The following is a 19,978-nucleotide window of genomic DNA, read 5'->3' on the forward strand; positions in this document are numbered from 1 at the left end:
AACAGACCCTGAATGGCTCACAATATACAATCTTACAGTTAGAAGTGCTTTATAAATGAGAAGGACACTCTGATAAGGAAAAGGCCTGGGGTTTCTCTTGAACTTGAGGCATCTGATTCCAATTTCCCCTATAGGAGCCCCGGGTAACTTTGACAGTGGGGAACTTCAGCTCCAGTTTGGGGACCTCCCCCTGGGAAGGAAAAGTCTGACCTTTTGGTGAAAGGTCACAGGTCTAGTGGGCCTGGGAAGTTACATTAATGTGACTTTCCGGCTGGCTAGGTTTTGGCTTATTCTGGTTACTTTGGTAACACACAGACATCTGGTACTGTTTTCTTTAAGGCTTCCTCTAGTTTTCTTGTTTCTTTCTCCTTGAACCCTCTGTGAACAGGCAAGTGGCTGTGGAAGCAATTTAGGAACTCTGGTCAGGGTTACTCTCCGGTGTGTTCTGAAGGCCCACAGCTCACTGTGCCCCAGTAGCTGCCACCCAAGTGGGTGAGGGCTCTCTTTTCTTCATCCTCCCATAAGCTGAGGGTCAGGTCAGTTTTAATATCATGCAGGCACAGGTCAGGCACTTAAAAGCTATTAGGGTGCCTGCAGCTTGAAGACTCCCATGATAGGATAAGGGGAATATGGAACAAATCAGGCTCTTAGAGCACCTGCCCCCAACAAGACAACTTTCACACATCATGTCAGGCACATATTTGTTCAAGCAGAACACTGAGTCCACCGCCCCTCCCTGCCACCTTCCTGGTAGGATTACAAGACAGATTCCTGAGCCTCCCTTCCCTGTCTTTCCTGTTGCCTTAGCCTCTTTCCCCCTCCATTCAGATTGATTTGTGGGAGCCTGGGTGTTGTCTCTGGGCCTTCCTTGGAGGCCTTCACCCCTAGACTAGAGGAGGAGAGGTGGAGCTTTCCAACATGGGTGGTTGGGTATGTCAGTCTTTCGGCAATCTTGATTTCAGCTTGTGCTTCATCCAGTCCGGCATTTTGCATGATGTACTCTGCATATAAGTTAAATAAGCAGGGTGACAATATACAGCCTTGGTGTACTCCTTTCCCATTTTGGAACCAGTCTGTTGTTCCATGTCTGGTTCTAACTGTTGCTTTTTGACCTGCATACAGATTTCTCAGGAGGCAGGTCAGGTGGTCTGGTATTCCCATTTCTTGAAGAATTTTCCACAGTTTGTTGTGATCCACATTTGGAAGGCAAAGGGCTGCTACAATCTCAGCCCCAGAGATGGCATCTTCCACCAAACTGTGAGCAGGCTCCCAGCTGCTAACCACATCTTCCTGAGATCCTGGATGGTTGACATCTGCCAGGTGGGTTGCAGCCTGAGATCAGCTCTCCAAAGGAGACATATGGCACACCTGAGATGGTGCTCTCATGGCACACCCAGGAAACCAAGTGGCCGGGACTGGGGAGGTGATTAAGATGCACGGTCCACCTGGACAGTGTGCTCACCAAACACATGGTCACCTGAGCTGCTCAGACCTGGGAAGGGCACAAAATGCATGCCCAACCCACAGAGACTGAGCCAGAACTGTGTTGGTATCTCCTGTGAAGGTATGGGTCAGCAGTGGCCCGCCGAAAGGGCTCTGGGTGCAGCAGACCTGGGTACGACATAAGTCCTCTTGTAGGAGGTCACCATTAACCCCACCATAGAACCACCAGAACTTACACAGAACTGGGGAACAGACTCTTGGGGGGCACAAACAAAACCTTGTGTGCAGCAAGACCCAGGAGAAAGGAGCAGTGACCCCACAAGAAACTGACCCAGATATAACCATGAGTGTCCAGGAGTCTTCAGTGGAGGCGTGGCTAAGTGGTGGCCTGCTTCAGGGTCAGAGGCACTGAGTTCAGCAGTGTGTGTATGGGACCTTTTGAAGGAGGCTGTCATTATCTTCATTACCTCCACCATAGTTTGGTCTCAGGTCAAGCAACAGGAAGGGAACACAGCCCCACCCATCAACAGAAAACTGGATTAAAGATTTACTGAACATGGCCCCACCCATCAGAACAAGACCCAATTTCCCCCTCAGTCAGTCCCTCCCATCAGGAAGCTTCCATAAGCCTCTCATCCCTATCCATCAGAGGGCAGACAGAATGAAAACCACAATCACAGAAAAGTAACCAAACTGATCACATGGACCACAGCCTTGTCTAGCTCAGTGAAACTATGAGCCATGCCATGTAGGGCCACTCAAGACAGACAGGTCATGGCAAGAGTTCTAACAAAACAAGGTCCACTGCAGAAAAGTGAAAGTGAAGTTGCTCAGTCGTGTCCCACTCTTTGCAACCCCATGGACTGTAGCCCACCAAGCTCCTCCATCCATGGAATTTCCTAGGCAAGAGTACTGGAGTGGGTTGCCATTTTCTTCTCCAGGGGATCTTCCCGACTGAGGGATGAAACCCAGGTCTCCCACATTGCAGGCGGATTCTCTACCCTGTGAGCCACCATGAATGTGACAGAATGGCAAACCACTTCAGTATTCTTGCCTTAAGAACCCCATGAACAGTATGAAAAGGCAAAAAGGTATGACACTGAAAGATGAACTCCCCAGGTTGGCAGATGCCCAATATGCTACTGGAGAAGAGTGGAGAAATAGCTCCAGAAAGAATGAAGAGACAGAGCTAAAGCAAAACCAGCACTTAGTTGTGAATGTGACAGGTGATGGAAGTAAAGTCCAATGCTATAAAGAGCAATACTGCATAGGAACCTCGAATGTTAGGTCCATGAATCAAGGCAAATTGGAAGTGGTCAAACAGGAAATGGTAATAGTGAACATTGACATTTTAGGAATCAGCAAACTAAAATGGACTGGAATGGGTGAATTTAACTCAGATGACCATTATATCTACTACTGTGGGCAAAAATCTCTTAGAAGAAATGGAGTAGCCATCATAGTCAACAAAAGAGTCCAAAATGCAGTACTTGGATGCAATCTCAAAAACATCAGAATGATCTCTGTTCGTTTCCAAGGCAAACCATTCAATATCACAGTAATCCAAATCTATGCCCTGACCAGTAATGCTAAAGAAACTGAAATTGAACGGTTCTATGAAGACAATACATTAGAATATGTAATGAACCCATGCACCTTTTCCAAAGAAATACTTGAGAAAGAAGTAGCAATAAAGTTATAAATGACAGTCATCAATCAGATGAAATAATTTAGATGAAGTTTGCTTCTCTCAAAGAGATGGGGACTGGGCAAGTGGTCAGGAAGGAAATACAATGTACTTTTAACTTTGTATGAAAAATAATGTTCAGTTTCAAGCTGCTGAACATAGTTCTGTTGTCGCCACATAAATCCTCTACTTCAAATTACTATCCAAATGCTTTATTAAAACTCTACTTCTGGTCTTTGTTTTGAAACCTGTTGCTTTTATTGCCACTTCCTGACCGCTGTCTTCTGAAGCTTCTACTTCTTTCCCACTGTCCCCTGACACCTGACATCTCAGTTGCCCTCATGCTGTCCCCTGAAGCCTTGACTGCCTTTCCGCTGTCCCTGGAAGTTGCGATATCCTTCTGTGGTCCTTACAGCTCTGGTTGCAAAGTCATCTTAGGAAGAATGTGATTTGTTCTATCTGTCAAAAACCCAATTTTTAATCCCTCTTTTGTAGACTGATGGGTTTTACATTGCTGTACCTAACTCAGGATTCAAATTTGGAAGTAAAAACTGAGGCCTCTCTGTGTCCTTGTATGTATCTCTGTCTTTAGATAACATTGTCATGGTTGATTTGTAAAAAGGCTCTATTTAATTGGCTTAAATAAAAGTAAGAGCTTACAAAGCAACAATTCTAAATATAAGAGAAATAAAGCTAAATAAATTTCAGGTTCACATGAACTGGGAAATATTTCATACTAAATTAGTACCTGGTATTTATGTTTAAGTTAATTGACGTAATAGACAGGTCTTGCATCATCAACATTAAGTATAATATTAAGTATAATGCTTAATATTTATACTGGAGGAGGGCATGGTGGCAACCCATTCAGTATTCTTGCCTGGAGAATCCCATGGACAGAGGAGCCTGGAGGGCTCATGGGGTCACAAAGAGTTGGACATCACTAAGCAGCTAAGCACAGCACATAATGCTTTTATTGTGCCTAGGTTTATTGTAAGCTAAGTAAGTTCTTATTATATCTTTTCCAAGCCTGTCAGCAAGGAAAGTAACCCAATGTGAAGGAACTATTGAGGAAAGAAAGTGCAAATGAGAAAAGAGTTTTGAGTGAACATTTAGAAACATGTTTTAGATCTCTCTAGATATTCTACAACTTGAAAGCTAAAATTTTAAAATAAGTTAAGTGATGAAAAGTTTATGCAAAATGGACCCCAAAAGGCTTTTGTACATGATCAGTCAGGAATGACTAAGTTTAAAAGAAGTTTAATTAAATAAATGAACATTTAAAGTAAGCTGGTGTAAAATGTAGATGTGGCTTTTCTGTTAAAACAGACGTATTTTCTGAAGATGCCAAACTGCCTTTGATAACAGATTTTAAGTTTGTTTACCTTCTAAGTAACCTGTATTTGCCTTTGAAATCTTTTATTGTCATTTTGGCTAAGTTTCACAGTGACCTATGATCCCATTGTATTTAAAAAAAATTTTTTTTTGGTATTCCTTTGACAAAGTCTCCCAAATTGAATTATAGTATGTTCCTTTGACCTCCACCTAACTTCAGGGTGTTTCAAAGGGCCCCTGAACTATCCTAAAGGGAGATATTATATTAATTAGTTTCACTTGGTATGTTAAACTATAAGGGAGTTGTCAAATGAGTAATAAATTTTAATTTATATTATATGATAAATGGTACAGGTATTCTAGAGATTATATAGGGTTCTAAGAATCTGATAGACAGAGTGCCTGATGAACTATGGATGGAGGTTTGTGACATTATACAGGAGACAGGAATCAAGACCATCCCCAAGGAAAAGAAATGCAAAAAAACAAAATGGCTGTCTTAGGAGGCCTTACAAATAGCTATGAAAAGAAGGGAAGTGAAAAGCAAATGAGAAAAGGAAAGATATACCCATTTGAATGCAGAGTTCCAAAGATCAGCAAGGAGAGATAAGAAAGCCTTCCTCAGCGATCAATGCAAAGAAATAGAGGAAAACAACAGAATGGGAAAGACTAGAGATCTCTTCAAGAAAATTAGAGATACCAAGGGAATATTTTATGCAAAGATGGGCACAATAAAGGACAGAAATGGTAAGGATCTAACAAAGCAGAAGATATTAAGAAGAGGTGGCAAGAGTGCACAGAAGAACTGTACAAAAAAGATCTTCATGACCCAGATAATCACAATGGTGTGATCACTCACCTAGAGCCAGACATTCTGGAATGTGAAGTCAAGTGGGCCTTAGGAAGCATCACTACAAACAAAGCTAGTGGAGGTGAGGGAATGCCAGTTGAACTGTTTCAAATCCTGATAGGTGATGCTATAAAAGTGCTGCACTCAATATGCCAGCAAATTTGGAAAACTCAGCAGTGGCCACAGGACTGGAAAAGTCAGTTTTCATTCCAATCCCAAAGAAAGCTAATGCCAAAGAATGCTCAAACTACCACACAATTGCACTCATCTCACACGCTAGTAAAGTAATGCTTAAAATTCTCCAAGCCAGGCTTCAGCAATACGTGAACCGTGAACTTCCAGATGTTCAAGCTGGTTTTAGAAAAGGCAGAGGAACCAGAGATCAAATTGCCAACATCTGCTGGATCATCAAAAAAGCAAGAGAGTTCCAGAAAAACATCTATTTCTGTTTTATTGACTATGCCAAAGCCTTTGACTGTGTGGATCACAATAAACTGTGGGAAACTCTGAAAGAGATTGGCATACCAGACCACCTGACTTGCCTCTTGAGAAACCTGTATGCACATCAAAAAGCAACAGTTAGAACTGGACGTGGAACAACAGACTGGTTCCAACTAGGAAAAGGAGTACATCAAGGCTGTATATTGTTATCCTGCTTATTTAACTTATATGCAGAGTATATCATGAGAAACGCTGGGCTGGAGGAAGTACAAGCTGGAATCAAGATTGCCGGGAGAAATATCAATAACCTCAGATACTCAGATGACACCACCCTTATGTCAGAAAGTGAAGAACTAAAGAGCCTCTTGATGAAAGTGAAACAAGAGAGTGAAAAAGTTGGCTTAAAACTCAACATTCAGTGTAAATCTATGGCTGATTCATATCAATGTATGACAAAACCCACTGAAATGTTGTGAAGTAATTAGCCTCCAACTAATAAAAAAATTTAAAAAAAAACAAAAAAAAAACCTCAACATTCAGAAAACTAAGATCATGGCATTCAGTCCTATCACTTCATGGCAAATAGATGGGGAAACAGTGGAAACAGGGGCTGACTTTATTTTTCTGGGCTCCAAAATCACTGCAGATGGTGACTGCAGCCATGAAATTAAAAGACGCTTACTCCTTGGAAGGAAAGTTATGACCAACCTAGATACCATATTAAAAAGCAGAGACATTACTTTGCCAACAAAGGTCTGTCTAGTCAAAGCTATGGTTTTTTCAGTGGTCATGTATGGATGTGAGAGTTAGACTATAAAGAAATCTGAGCACCGAAGAATTGATGCTTTTGAACGGTGGTGTTGGAGAAGACTCTTGAGAGTCCTTGGACTGCAAGGAGATCCAATGTTGCAATGAGATCAGTCCTGGGTGTTCATTGGAGGGACTGATGTTGAAGCTGAAGCTCCAATACTTTGGTCACCTGATGCAAAGAGCTGACTCATTTGAAAAGACCCCGATGCTGGGAAAGATTGAGGACAGAAGGAGAAGGGGACGACAGAGAATGAGATGGTTGGATGGCATCACCGACTCGATGGACATGGGTTTGGGTGGACTCCAGGAGTTGGTGATGGACAGGGAGGCCTGGTGTGCTGCAATTCATGGGGTTGCAAAGAGTCGGACACGACTGAGCGACTGAACTGAACTCAACTGAACTGAACTGAAGAATCTGATATTTCCTTGTAGAATATTATCAATCATAATTCTATAGTTTCACTCTGATGCATTTGCAAAAAGGCCTCCTCTTCAAAATTTATAAAAATGAATTTTGGATAAATACAAGTTTCTGACTGAAATGAAGTGAGTGAAATTTTCTCAGTCATTTCCTACTGTTTGCGAGCCCATGAACTGTATTATACAGTCCATGGAATTCTCTAGGCCAGAATGCTGGAGTGGGTAGCCTTTCCCTTCTCCAGGGGATCTTCCCAACCCAGGGATCTAACACAGGTCTCCCAGACTGCAGGTGGATTCTTTACCAGCTGAGCCACAAGGGAAGCCCAAGAATACTGAAGTTGGTAGCCTATCCCTTCTCCAGTGGATCTTCCTGACCCAAGAATTGAACTGGGGTCTCCTGCATTGCAGGCAGATTCTTTACCAACTGAGGTATCGGGGAAGCCCAAGTTTCTGACTATTAGACCATGATGCTGAACTGAGTAAGAAATTGAAGAATTCTAATGGGAAACCTGGTGACTTCAAAAAGCTGTTAACCAAACGGATTGGTTAGACAGGATTGAGTAACCTGGTAAATATGGTTGTAATGTTAATTGTTTCTATCTAAAAGCATTACTGGTTTAAATCTGTGTTTTCAAAGTGTGATGAAAACATCCTTAAATTAATTATGACTTACAGTAAATTGGTAAATTATACCTTTTGTGAGCAAAACTGAAACATTCGTCTTTTTTCTCTCTACCTGGTTGATTGTGCCAGTAACATACCCTTGTCCCAAAGATTAAGCCATGCATATCTAAGTACACATGGTTGGTACAGTGAAACTGTGAATAGCTTATTAAATCCAGTTATGGCCCCTTGGTCTCTCAATTATTGCAACTGGATTACAACTAATGATACTAATCATTGTTTAAATTTGTTCTTTGTTTTCAAATCATGCTTTGTTGTCTCCCTGCCACACTTTGTCATCATCAATGTTACCCTTGACATTGCAATGTTAATGCAATACTTAAATCCTGCTTAATTTATAAGATCATTATCTCTTACAGTAACCAATGTATAATCAGGCTCCAACAAAACTTCTGTTTTGAGAAAATCACATTTATAACATAAAATAATTGCAACAGTGTGACTCTAGATATGGGAAGAAGCAAACAAGGGAAAACATCTTCTGGATTATAACTAGAATCCAGAGAATCTTTCATTATTGATAGGGCCTGGTCCAAAAGTTAACACCTAGAGTGGCATATCAAGAATTTTTGCATGATCTAGGCTGAGCCTCCCAGTGCAGTGGGACAAAATTTGATCATGAAATGTCTCCCAAACACTGGCCAAATTCCTGACCAAGATGGGAGGATCTAAGAAAAATGGAATATTTTCTGGCATCAGTGGTTACAGTCCTCCAATGTGAGCTTGTGAGCCCCAAGGAAGGGGAATCAGACTGCAGTTGCTTCCTATGGCAAACTCTGAAGAAACTCAGAATACAGGATTACAGGTCCCAGATAGCTGAGGTACATGCCAATGAAATAAATTTAATGGGAAAGCCCTGACTCTTGCATCTCCTTACACATAGAAAAGCACTAAATTTCTTAAGTTGAAATGCTGCCTCCTGGATTCGAAATTCAGTATTTCTAAGTCTACAGGTAAAGTAGACATTTTCCAAAGAGGAACGAAGAAATCTCAAATTTGGAACACTGACACCGATGGCAGACACTCCCAGAAAGATCCTTCTGATGCAACAGTTAGAAGGGTCACTGCCCCTCTTCCCACAATATTGTGGAGTGGAAATTGACAGGGGGGAATTGTAACAGGAAAGAGTCTATTTTGACTCTTCTGTGCTAGATCTGTTTCTCTAACTTTAACCCTTGTTTTTTGCCTCTTTTGTTATTATAATAATACATAATGGCCTGCCTCAGAGTCGCTGATAGCTGTGACATCCTTGTTTATGGATATTCTATTTCACACAATGCACAAGACAGACTCTACAGCAAAGAATTAATTCTCTGATGCCAAACACAGGTGCTGAGTCTGAGAAACCTTGATCAAATGTATAAGTGGACTCAGTACTCACCAATAGTCCTTTTCAAACAGCTTCTCCATAATGTATTCTTCAAAGTTTTTCTTCTTAACTGAATTCAAAATTTAAGGGTATTTTTTTTTTTTTTCCATCATGAGGACTTGTAATGACTGCATTCCCTTGCTTAGTTGACAGTACCTTTCCACTGACTTTACATGGAGACAACTTGGCTGGGTGTAAATTTCTTGTGTTAAATTTTATATCCCTTGGAAAACCATAGACCTAGTTCCACTGTCATGTGGCGCTAAATATTACTATGGAGAAGCTCAAGGTCAACCAAGTTCATTTGTTCTGGTATGTGCCTGTTATATAATAATTTAAAACAATGTATTGGCTTGTCTCTGATTCCTAAGTCCTTGGAAACTTGTGGAATTTCCTGAATAACAGAAATGCCTTTATTATTGATTAATCCCTTAAGTTACACCTGAGTTTATGATACCAAGACTCAGGATGAAAAAAAAAAAAAGACTCAGGATGAAGGGTTTGCTCACCAGAGAAATCACTAATGTGATTTTGTTACTGCATCCAAGCTTGCTCTTCTCTCCACAAGACATGCCAAGAATATGAGAGAAGTGTTGAGGCAAGGAATATTACTGTATTTGGAAAGCCAGCTAACTGAGAAGATGGCAAACTAATGTCTCAAAATACCATCTTTTGGGGGTCTGGATGTCAGGTTCTTCTATAGATCAGAGATGGACACAGGTGAGGAAACAAAGTAAAAAGCCCATTTAATTTTGCAAGTATCTTCTAGAATGACAAGCTTCAGGCAGAGGGATGTATTAATTTCTTCCTTTCCACCATCTAGAAGTGGACAAGGTTCTGAACAAAGGCACTTTGAGTTTAACAGTCAGGCAGAGAATCAGGATTCTCTGAGGGAGGCCATTATGCAAGATTATATTAACAATAGCAATGAAAGCAAGTCAAAGAAAAGTTCCAATATGGAATCAGAATTGATTCTTCCTTGCAACACAAAAGCAAAAACAATGCCCAGTTGTGGATGTGACTGGTGATGGAAGTAAAGTTGAATGCTTAAAGAACAATATTGCATTCCTAACCTGGAATGTTAGGTCCATGAATGAAGGTAAATTGGAAGTGGTCAAACAGGAGATGTCAAGAATGAACATCAACATTTAGGAATTAATGAACTAAAATGGATCAGAATGGGTTAATTTAATTCAGATGACCATATATTTACTACTGTGGCAAGAATCCTTTAGAAGAAATGGAGTAGCCCTCAGGGTCAACAAGAGTCTGAAATGCTGTACATGGGTGCAATCTCAAAAACAACAGAATGATCTCTGTTCATTTCTCAGGCAAACCATTCAATATCACAGTAATTCAAGTCTATGCCCCACCACTAATGCCAAAGAAATTGAAGCTGAATGGTTCTATGAAGATGTACAAGAACTTCTAGAACTAACACCAAAACATAGATGTCTTTTTCATCATTGGGGACTGGAATGCAAAAGTAGGAAGTCAAGAGATACCTAGCCTAACAGGCAGGTTCAGCCTTGGAGTACAAAATGAAGCAGGGTAAAGGTTAACAGAATTTTGCTAAGAGAATGCACTGGTCATAGCAAACACCCTCTTCCAACAACACAAGAGATGACTCTACTCATGGACATCACCAGATAGTCAATAGTGAAATCAGATTGATCATATTCAGTATCAGCTATGTTGCTAATATTGAAGCTGGCAGGTGCCATTTTGAAATTCTCTAACCCTGCTAGCACCTGTAACTGCACTCAGCCAAGAGCTCTGCACACATCTGTGCCTCAGCTGGGCCTCATACTGCCGAGTGATAACTCTGCCCACCAGCACCTGGCAGCAGCCATGTCCTGGCCCTGCAGCTAGGGGCCATCCTCACCCACCAGCATGCCACAGCAGCAGTGGCAACTCTACACAAAGGAAGGTGAACATAGCCTACATAAAAGATACTTCTTGAGCACCTCTCTCTGTGGCCAGGTGGGACAACACTTCTGAACCCCATAGGACATCTCCTATATAAGTCACTCCTTCAAGATTCAGAGAGGTAGATGGATTTATCTACTACATAGAAACAAACATGGAGAATTAGGGAAAATGAGGGGATGAGGGAAGATATTCCAATTGAAAGAACAAGATGAAACCTCAGAAAAAGAACCAAGTGAAACAGGAACAAGTAATCTACCCAATAAAGAGTTTAAGGTAATGGTTCTAAACATGTACATTGAACTTGGAAGATGAGTGGACAAACACAGTGAGAGCTTAAAAAACAGACAGAAAATATCTAAAAATATCAAACAGAAGCTACTATGAACTGAAAAATATTCTAGAGGTGTTGAACAACAGACTGGATAAGATAGAAGAATGAATTAGTGAGCTGGAAGACAAAGTGATGAACTCAGACAAGAGAGAAAAATAAGAGAATTTTAAAAAGTAAAAATAAATTAAGGAACCTTTGTGACAACATCAAAGATATTAATATTCACAATACAGGAGTGACAGGATGGGAGAGAGAAAGAGAAGAGGTCTAGAAAAAATTATTTGAAGAAATAGTGGCTAAACATCTATAATCTGGGGAAAGAAACAGATATCTGGACCCAGGAAGCTCTGGAGTTACAAATAAGATGAATCTCAAGGGGAAAAAAGTTGAATGTAAAGATAAACACATCAAGACACACTATAATTAAAATGTTAAAAGTTAAGAATAAAGAAGAAATCCTAAAATCAGCAAGAGAAAAACAACTAGTTATGTGCAAGGGAAACCCTATAAGGGTATCAGCAGATTTTTCAGCAGAAAGTTTATAGGCCAGAAGGGAGTGGCACGACTTATTCAAAGTGCTAAAAGGAAAAAACTTCCAACCAAGAATTCTCTACCCAAGAAGTTTATCATTAAAAAGAATAGAAGGATAGATTAAGAATTTCCTAGGTAAACCAAAACTAAAGGATTTAATCACCATTAAACTGACACTACAATAAATAGAAAACACATGAAAATAAAGATCTCACTATAAAATGTAAATGTATAATAAAGGTAGTGAATCAGTTACCTATAAAGCAAGCAAAAAGACAGAGATAAAAGTAGTAAAATAAACCAGTTCAGTTCAGTCACTCAGTCGTGTCCGACTCTTTGCGACCTCATGAACTGCAGCATGCCAGGCCTCCCTATCCATCACCAACTCCTGGAGTCCACCCAAACCCATATCCATCGAGTCGGTGATGCCATCCAACCATCTCATCCTCTGTCGTCCCCTTTTCCTCCTGCCTTCAATCTTTCCCAGCATCAGAGTCTTTTCAAATGAGTCAGCTCTTTGCATCAGGTGGCCAAAGTATTGGAGCTTCAGCTTCAACATCAGTCCTTCCAATGAACACCCAGGACTGATCTCCTTCAGGATGGAGTGGTTGGATCTCCTTGCAGTCCAAGGGACTCTCAAGAGTCTTCTCCAACACCACAGTTCAAAAGCATCAATTCTTCGGTACTCCTAGCTTTCTTTATAGTCCAATTCTCACATCCATACATGACCACTGGAAAAACCATAGCTTTGACTAGACGGACCTTTGTTGGCAAAGTAATGTCTCTGCTTTTTAATATGCTGTCTAGGTTGGTCATAACTTTCCTTCCAAGAGTAAGTGTCTTTTAATTTCATGGCTGCAATCACCATCTGCAGTGATTTTGGAGCCCCCAAAAATAAAGTCAGCTACTGTCTCCCCATCTATTTCCCATGAGATGATGGGACCAGATGCCATGATCTTAGTTTTCTGAATATTGAGTTTTAAGCCTACTTTTTCACTATCCTCTTTCACTTTGATCAAGAGGCTCTTTAGTTCTTCACTTTCTGCCATAAGGGTGGTATCATCTGCATATCTGAGGTTACTGATATTTCTCCAGACAATCTTGATTTCAGCTTGTTCTTCCTCCAGTCCAGCATTTCTCATGATGTACTCTGCATAAAATAAACCAAAATTAAAACAATTAGTTAAGTAATACATCAAATAAAAAGATATGAAATGTATCATCAAAAGAATAAAATGTTGGGGTGGGGGGTGAAAACATAAAGCTTTGGAATGTGCTATAATTTAAGTTGCTATAAAACAGACTGCTTTTCAATAGAATGTTGTGTGTGAATCTTATGGTAACTACAAAGAGTTAACTTACAGTAAATACACAAAAGAATCTAAATATAACACTAAAGAAAACCACCAAAACATAAGGGTAGAGAGAAAGAGAAAAGGGAAAAGAGAGGAAACACAAAAAGAACCAGAAAGCAATCAACACAATGGCAATAAGCAGACATCTATTCATAATTACTTTAAATGTAAATGGACTAAATTCACAAATCAAAAGACACAAAGTAGCTGAATGAATAAAAAAACAAAATACATTGATGTGTTGCCTAAAAGGGACTTATTTCAGAAGTAAGGACACACAGAGACTGAAAGTGAAGAGAGAAAAAGATATTCCATGTAATTGGAAATGAAAAGCTGGAGTACCTATACTCATATCACACAAAATAGACTTTCAAACAAAAATTTTCAAAAAAAGACAAAGAAGAGCATTACATATGATGAAGTGACCAATTCAGCAAGAAGATATAATTTTCATATGCATCCAGCATAGAAACATCAAGATACATAAAACAAATATTAACATCATACATCAGGAAAAAGACAAGGATGCCCTTTTTTCATAATTTTTATTCAACATAGTATTTGAAGTCATAGCCCTGACAATAAGGCAAGTAAAAGGAATGAAAGGTATCCAAATCAGAGAGGAAAAGGTAAAACTATCATTATTTGCAGATGACATGATCCTATAGACCTTAAAGACTCCACCAAAAGAAAACAATGAGGACTAACAAACAATGGCTTATTGCCATTGTGTTGATTGCTTTCTGGTTCTTTTTGTGTTTCCTCTCTTCTTTTTTCTCTTTCTCTCTTCCCTTATGTTTTGGTGGTTTTCTTTAGTGTTATATTTAGATTCTTTTGTGTTTTTACTATAAGTTTATTCTTTGTAGGTACCATAAGATTCACACACAACATTCTATTAAAAAGCAGTAAAACCAAAGAATACAAAACCAATATATAAAAATCAGTGGCATCTATACACTAGTAACAAACTATCAGAAAGATAATTAAAAAAATAATCCCACTTACATTTGCATGAAATAGAATAAAATACCTAGTAATAAATATAATCAAGGAGGTAAAAAACCTGTACACTGAAAACTATAATACATTGTTGAAAGAAATAGAAGATAGAAAGAAATGCAAAGATATACAAAGCTCATGAGATGTAAGAATAATATTGCTAAAATGTTCATATTATTTAAAACAACCTACAGATTCAATGTAATCTCTACCAATATGCCAATGGTATATATTTTTCACATAACTAGAATATATAATTCTAAATTTTACATGGAGCCAGGAAAGATTAATAACCAAAAAATCTTGAGAAAGAAGAAAAAAGTTCAAGGTATCACATTTTCTGATCAAACTATATCACAAAATTATAGTAATAAAAACAGTATGGTACTGACACAGTAACAGACATATAGATCAATGGAACAGAAGTGAGAGCCCAGAAATATACCTACACATATATAGACAATTAATTTGCAACAAAGGAGAGAAGAACATATTATGGAGAAAGGACAGTCTCTTCAATAAGTAGTGCTGGGAAAACTGGACAGCCACATGCAAAAGAATGAAATTAGACTATTACATTTGGGCCCCAAAGTCACTGCAGATGGTGACTGCAGCCATGAAATTAAAAGACGCTTGCTTCTTGGAAGAAAAGCTATGACCAACTTAGCATATTAAAAAGCAGAGACATTACCTTGCCAACAAAGGTCTGTCTAGTCAAAGCTATGGTTTTTCCAGTAGTCATGTATGGACATGAGAGTTGACTATAAAGAAAGCTCAGCACTGAAGAAGTGATGCTTTTGAGCTGTGGTGTTGGAGAAGATTCTTGAGTGTCCCTTGGACTGCAAGGAGATCAAAGCAGTCAATCCTAAAGGAAATCAACCATGAATATCCATTGGAAGGACTGATGATGAAGCTGAAGCTCCAATACTTTGGCCACCTGATGCAAAGAACTGACTCACTGGAAAAGATCCTGATGCTGGGAAAGATTGAAGGCAGGAGGAGAAGGGGACAACAGAGGATGAGATGGTTGGATGGCATCATCGACTTGATGGACATGAGTCTGAGCAAGCTCCCAGAGTTGGTGAAGGACAGGAAAGCCTGGCATACTGCAGTCCATGGGGTTGCAAAGAGTTGGACATGATTGAGCACTGAACTGAGCTGGTACATCATACACAAAAGTTAAAAGGTGATGAAAAGCTTGTAATACCTGTGATAACCAAAATAATAAAATTTCTAGACAAAAAAAAAAAAACAATATCCTCACCCACATGGGTCTTAATGATATTTTTGTGGCTCTAACTCCAAATTAAGGGAAACAAAAGCAAAAATAAACAAATGGACTACATCAAACTAAAAAGCTTCTGCACAGTGAAAGAACCCATTATCAAGATGAAATGGGAGAGGATATTTGTAAATCATATATCTGACAAGTGCTAATATACAAAATATATAAAGAATTCATATAACCCAGTGACAACAACAACAACAAAAACAACTAGGTGAAAAATGGGTACAGAGTCTGAATAGACATTTTCCCAAAGAAGACACAGAGAAGAGGGAAAGATGTTCAATATTGCTGATTATCAGGAAAATTCAAATCAAAACCATAATAAGATCTTCACACCTATGACTATCATCAAAAAGATAAGGAGTAACAAATGTTGGAGAGGATGTGGAGGAAAGGGAACCAACCCTCTTACACACTTTATGGGTACAGTCTTATGGAAAAGAGTATGGAGATTTTTCAAAAAAATATGAATAGAACTACCATATGATTCAGCTATTTTACTTCTGGGTGTTTATCTGAAGAACAAAAACCCCCACTAATTTGAAAAGATATATGCATCCCTATGTTCATTGCAGAATTATTTACAACAGAAAAGATGTGGAAACAACTTAAGTGCTTATTGACAGATAAATGGAAAAAGAAGGTAACAGATAATGGATAAACATATATATGTTCATATATGTGTGTGTGTTTAAATAGAATACCACGCAATCATAGAAAGGAATGTAATCCTGCTATTTGTGACAACATGGATTGACTTTGAGGCATTATGCTAAGTAACGTAAGGCAGACAGAATGAAAAATACCATATGATTTTTATTCATGCATGCGTCGCTTCCGTGGTGGCTCAGATGGTAAAGAATCTGCCTGCAATGCAGAAGACATGGGTTCAATCCCTGGGTCAGGAATATACAACAAATAAAATAAGTGAAAAACTCACAGAGAATAAAACAGTGGTTACCAGAGGGTAAGGGGGTTTAGGGTAGGTGAAATGCAAAATTCAACTGTATGCTGTATGGATGGTAACTAGGCTTGTAGTAGTGATCATTCTGTAGTGTATATAGATGCTGAACTATAATGCTGTATACCTGAAATGCATATAATTAAAAAAGTATCAGGGCCCCAGAGATCTGTGGTATTATCATTAAGAAAAAAAAGTAACATTTGTGTCATCAGAATTTCAGAAGTTGAGAAAACTAGGGCAGGTCTTTATTCAAAGAATGGTTAAAAAGTTCTAAACTTTGGCAAGAAAAATAAACTATAGAATTTGGCAATATATGAAAATAATTATACAAAAGGACCAAGTGAGTTTTATTCCACGGAAGCAAGGCTGTTTAATATTTGAAAATCAATCAACATAATCTACCTTATTGACAGGGTAAAGAAGAAAAATCACATGATGGTATTAATTAATGCATAAAAGACATTTGCCAAAATTCAAGCCTTACTGATGATAAAAACTCTCAGGAAAATAGGAATACACAGAATTTCCTACACTTGATAAAAATTTTTTGTAGATGCTCTTTATCAAGTTAAACATAAAGAACTGAATGTTTTCCCATTAGTATCAGGAACAAGGCAGGGATGTCTGCTCTCAACACTCATAGTCAACATAGGGCTGGAAATTCTAGGCAGTCTAATAAGACAAGAAGGGAAGTAAAAGGCATATAGATCTGAAAGGAAGAAGTAAACCTGTCCCTACTTGCAGATGATATAATTATCTACATGGAAAATCCCAAGAAATCAACAATAACAACAACACACTCCTAGAACTAAAAAGGGACAAATAAATTCCTCATTTTGTTTAAGTGAATTTGGTTTGGTTTTTGTCGTGTGTAACCAAGTCATTTATCTTTTCATTTTCCCATCAAATATTTATTGAATGCCTAAAATTTGCCAACTGTTCTAGACGATAGTGATACATCCATGGAAAAAAGAATTGCTTACTTGTAAGGGTGGTAGTAAGAGATGTAAAAAGTTAAAACAGGGTAAAGAGACAAAAATGAGGGATGCTATTTTAGAAAATGTGGTAAGGGAAGACCTCTTTGAGAGGACATCTCATAAAAGAGGGATTTGGTGAAGGCAATAGTCCAGGGAAGAGTGTTCTAGGCAGTGGGAACTGTTTAAGTTCAGAGATCCAAAAGCTGGAACACGTATGTTACAAGAAAAGTAAGGGGGCTGATGTGGCTGCAAGCAGTGAGGGAGAAAAGGAGAGGGCAGTGGGTCAGAAAGGACACTGTGCCAGATCATGCAGTTTCTTGTAGTCCATGTAAAGACTTGAATTTTTACTTGGCGTGAACTAGAAAGTGTTGAAGGATATAAACAGAAGAGCAAGCTGACACTATTTATTCTTAGTCCTGACCGGTTCAACAGGTCCAAAGATAAACATAGCAAGTGGTTCACTGAGACCTAGAGCAACCTACACTGTAATTTCTTTCCTTTCTATTCAAAACCCCTTTGTTTTCTTTCACCCTTTTTTCTTTCCTTCTGCTGAGAGAAAATTCCCTCAATCCCTTCATGAAACTAACCCCTCCAGCAACTCCATGGACATTTTCCCTCTAACAAATACATTATTTTCCTATTCCTGCAAAAGCCTGTAGTGTGTGTAAATTATTAACTATAAAAGGGATAAGTAACCTCAGGGGATTGTGTAAACTTACAGTGTAAACTTAGCCCAGAAAGTTTGCTCCTCCCTCCAGAACTGTCTTCACCAATCCAAGCAAGACGCTTCTGAGCATAATTTAACCTCTTCCAACTGTCAGGCTATTCTCTTTTGGTTATTACCACCACCAAAGCAGATGCAAGAGTTCAAGTTTCAGATCCTCCTCTAGGAGTTAAGTCTGCCTCTGCCGTCATCTCCAGCTGTGTCGGAATCTGTCACTTTAGTGAGTACCACCTTATCTGTCTTCTAAGTAAGGTTTGCTGGGCTGGCACATGTACTTTTAAACAAAGATAGCAAACAAGACCAACAAATAAAAAATGGTCTCACTGAAATCTTGGGTAGCTGGGGTGTTTCTATCAGAATTTGTCAGTTGTCGTGTAATACTATCAAGTAAGTGACCAGGAGTATGTACACAAAAAAGGCTATAAACATAGCAGCTAAGTTTTTCATTTTAAGCTTTACATGCTATTTAATTTTTTAAAAAACCATGTTCATTTGTTAATTTCTTAAAATGTTTTTTAAAAAAATTCAATTGAGTCCAAGTAGCAGCTGAGTTTTTCACTGTACTACTTAGCTCCCCGCCCTGCTCAGTGGCAAATAAGACTCCATCTTCTGCATCATCCAGGAAGTATGCAAGCTTCTTCTCGGAAATTTTAGGAAACATGCATGCGAACTCAAGGAAATAACCTGGGGGCGGCCACTTTTCTCCGCTACATGGTCAAGCGTAGATCTAAAAACTCTGTATAGAAGTTTTAAGGCAGGATCTTGTTAGGTTGGGGAAAATAGTGGGATTTTACCTTGCTTTCAGGCTATATATGCCAAGCCACCATTATTGCTTGGATTACTTGATAGGAAAGATAGTTATGGAGATGTGGGGTGGTGAAAACTCTCTTGGCACTGCAGCTTATATGGATGTAGAGGCTACACTGCGGATGAGACCCTGAAAAGTTCATCTGGCCAGAAGTAGTATTGTCTTTATTACAAGAGTTTTCTATGGCTCATTATAAAAATCCAGGCCAACACTGGGAAACTTATCTCAGCTCTATCACCTACAAAGAATACTAAAAGCCTAGAAAATGGACATTATGAAAAGTTAAAATTACTGAAAAGACAGGAAAAGAACTTTGTTGGGGGAAAGGTGGTCTTAGTTTTGATGATAAAGATGTTGGGATTTTCTTTTTGGTAGAACAAAATGATTAGGCCATTTTAAGCTCCAAATGCCTGGCCAATTTTCTTTTCAACATATGTTTGAAGGATTCTGAATGCAGTGCAGAAAAGTGTTTGAAATTTTCACCTTAATTGCAAAATAATGAAAACAGTCCAAATGAAGATTGATAGGGGACTGGCTTAAGATATTATATCACAGCTGTTCTGGAATGCCATACAGCTATTTAAAAGAAAAAAGCAAAATAAGGAAGATCTGTGCACAGATATGGAAAACACTCCAAAGTTGTATTACCAAAAAAATAATAATAATAATGGACAAAATTGTGTGTATTCTCGACTACATGTGGTGTAAAAGTGGTGGAGAAAAAAGAAACTATAGTCATTTGCTTGGATATATATAAAGAAACTTTGAAAAAATACATAGAATTAATAATAAGGTTTTCTGAGGGAATAAGGATGGGATGATCAAGACCATCCCTAAGAAAAAGAAATGCAAAAATGCAAAATGGTTGTCTTGAGGAGGCCTTACAAATAGCTGAGAAGAGAAAAGAAGCTAAAGGCAAAGGAGAAAAGGAAAGATATACCCATTTGAATGCAGAGTACCAAAGAATAGCGAGGAGAGATAAGAAAGTCTTCCTCAGTGATCAGTGCAAAGAAATAGAGGAAAACAATAG

General features: G+C 38.8%; 1 protein-coding gene across 3 annotated transcripts in view; it reads left to right on the top strand.

The window, feature by feature from the left end:
* The window catches only part of ACSM3 (acyl-CoA synthetase medium chain family member 3), an 82,358-nt gene that overhangs the window by 12,474 nt on the left and 49,906 nt on the right, over positions 1-19,978 (top strand). For 2 of the 3 annotated variants that reach the window (XM_043914465.1, XM_043914467.1), the window contains exon 1: positions 18,203-18,360. The exons of the other annotated variant lie outside the window; for it this stretch is intronic. The gene's annotated coding sequence lies outside the window, so the exon portion shown is untranslated. Of the gene's footprint in view, positions 1-18,202; positions 18,361-19,978 lie in introns of those variants that run through there. 3 annotated transcript variants of the gene reach the window in all.

This window comes from Cervus elaphus, chromosome 10 (genome assembly GCF_910594005.1).
Source record: "Cervus elaphus chromosome 10, mCerEla1.1, whole genome shotgun sequence".
Classification (NCBI taxonomy): domain Eukaryota; kingdom Metazoa; phylum Chordata; class Mammalia; order Artiodactyla; family Cervidae; genus Cervus; species Cervus elaphus.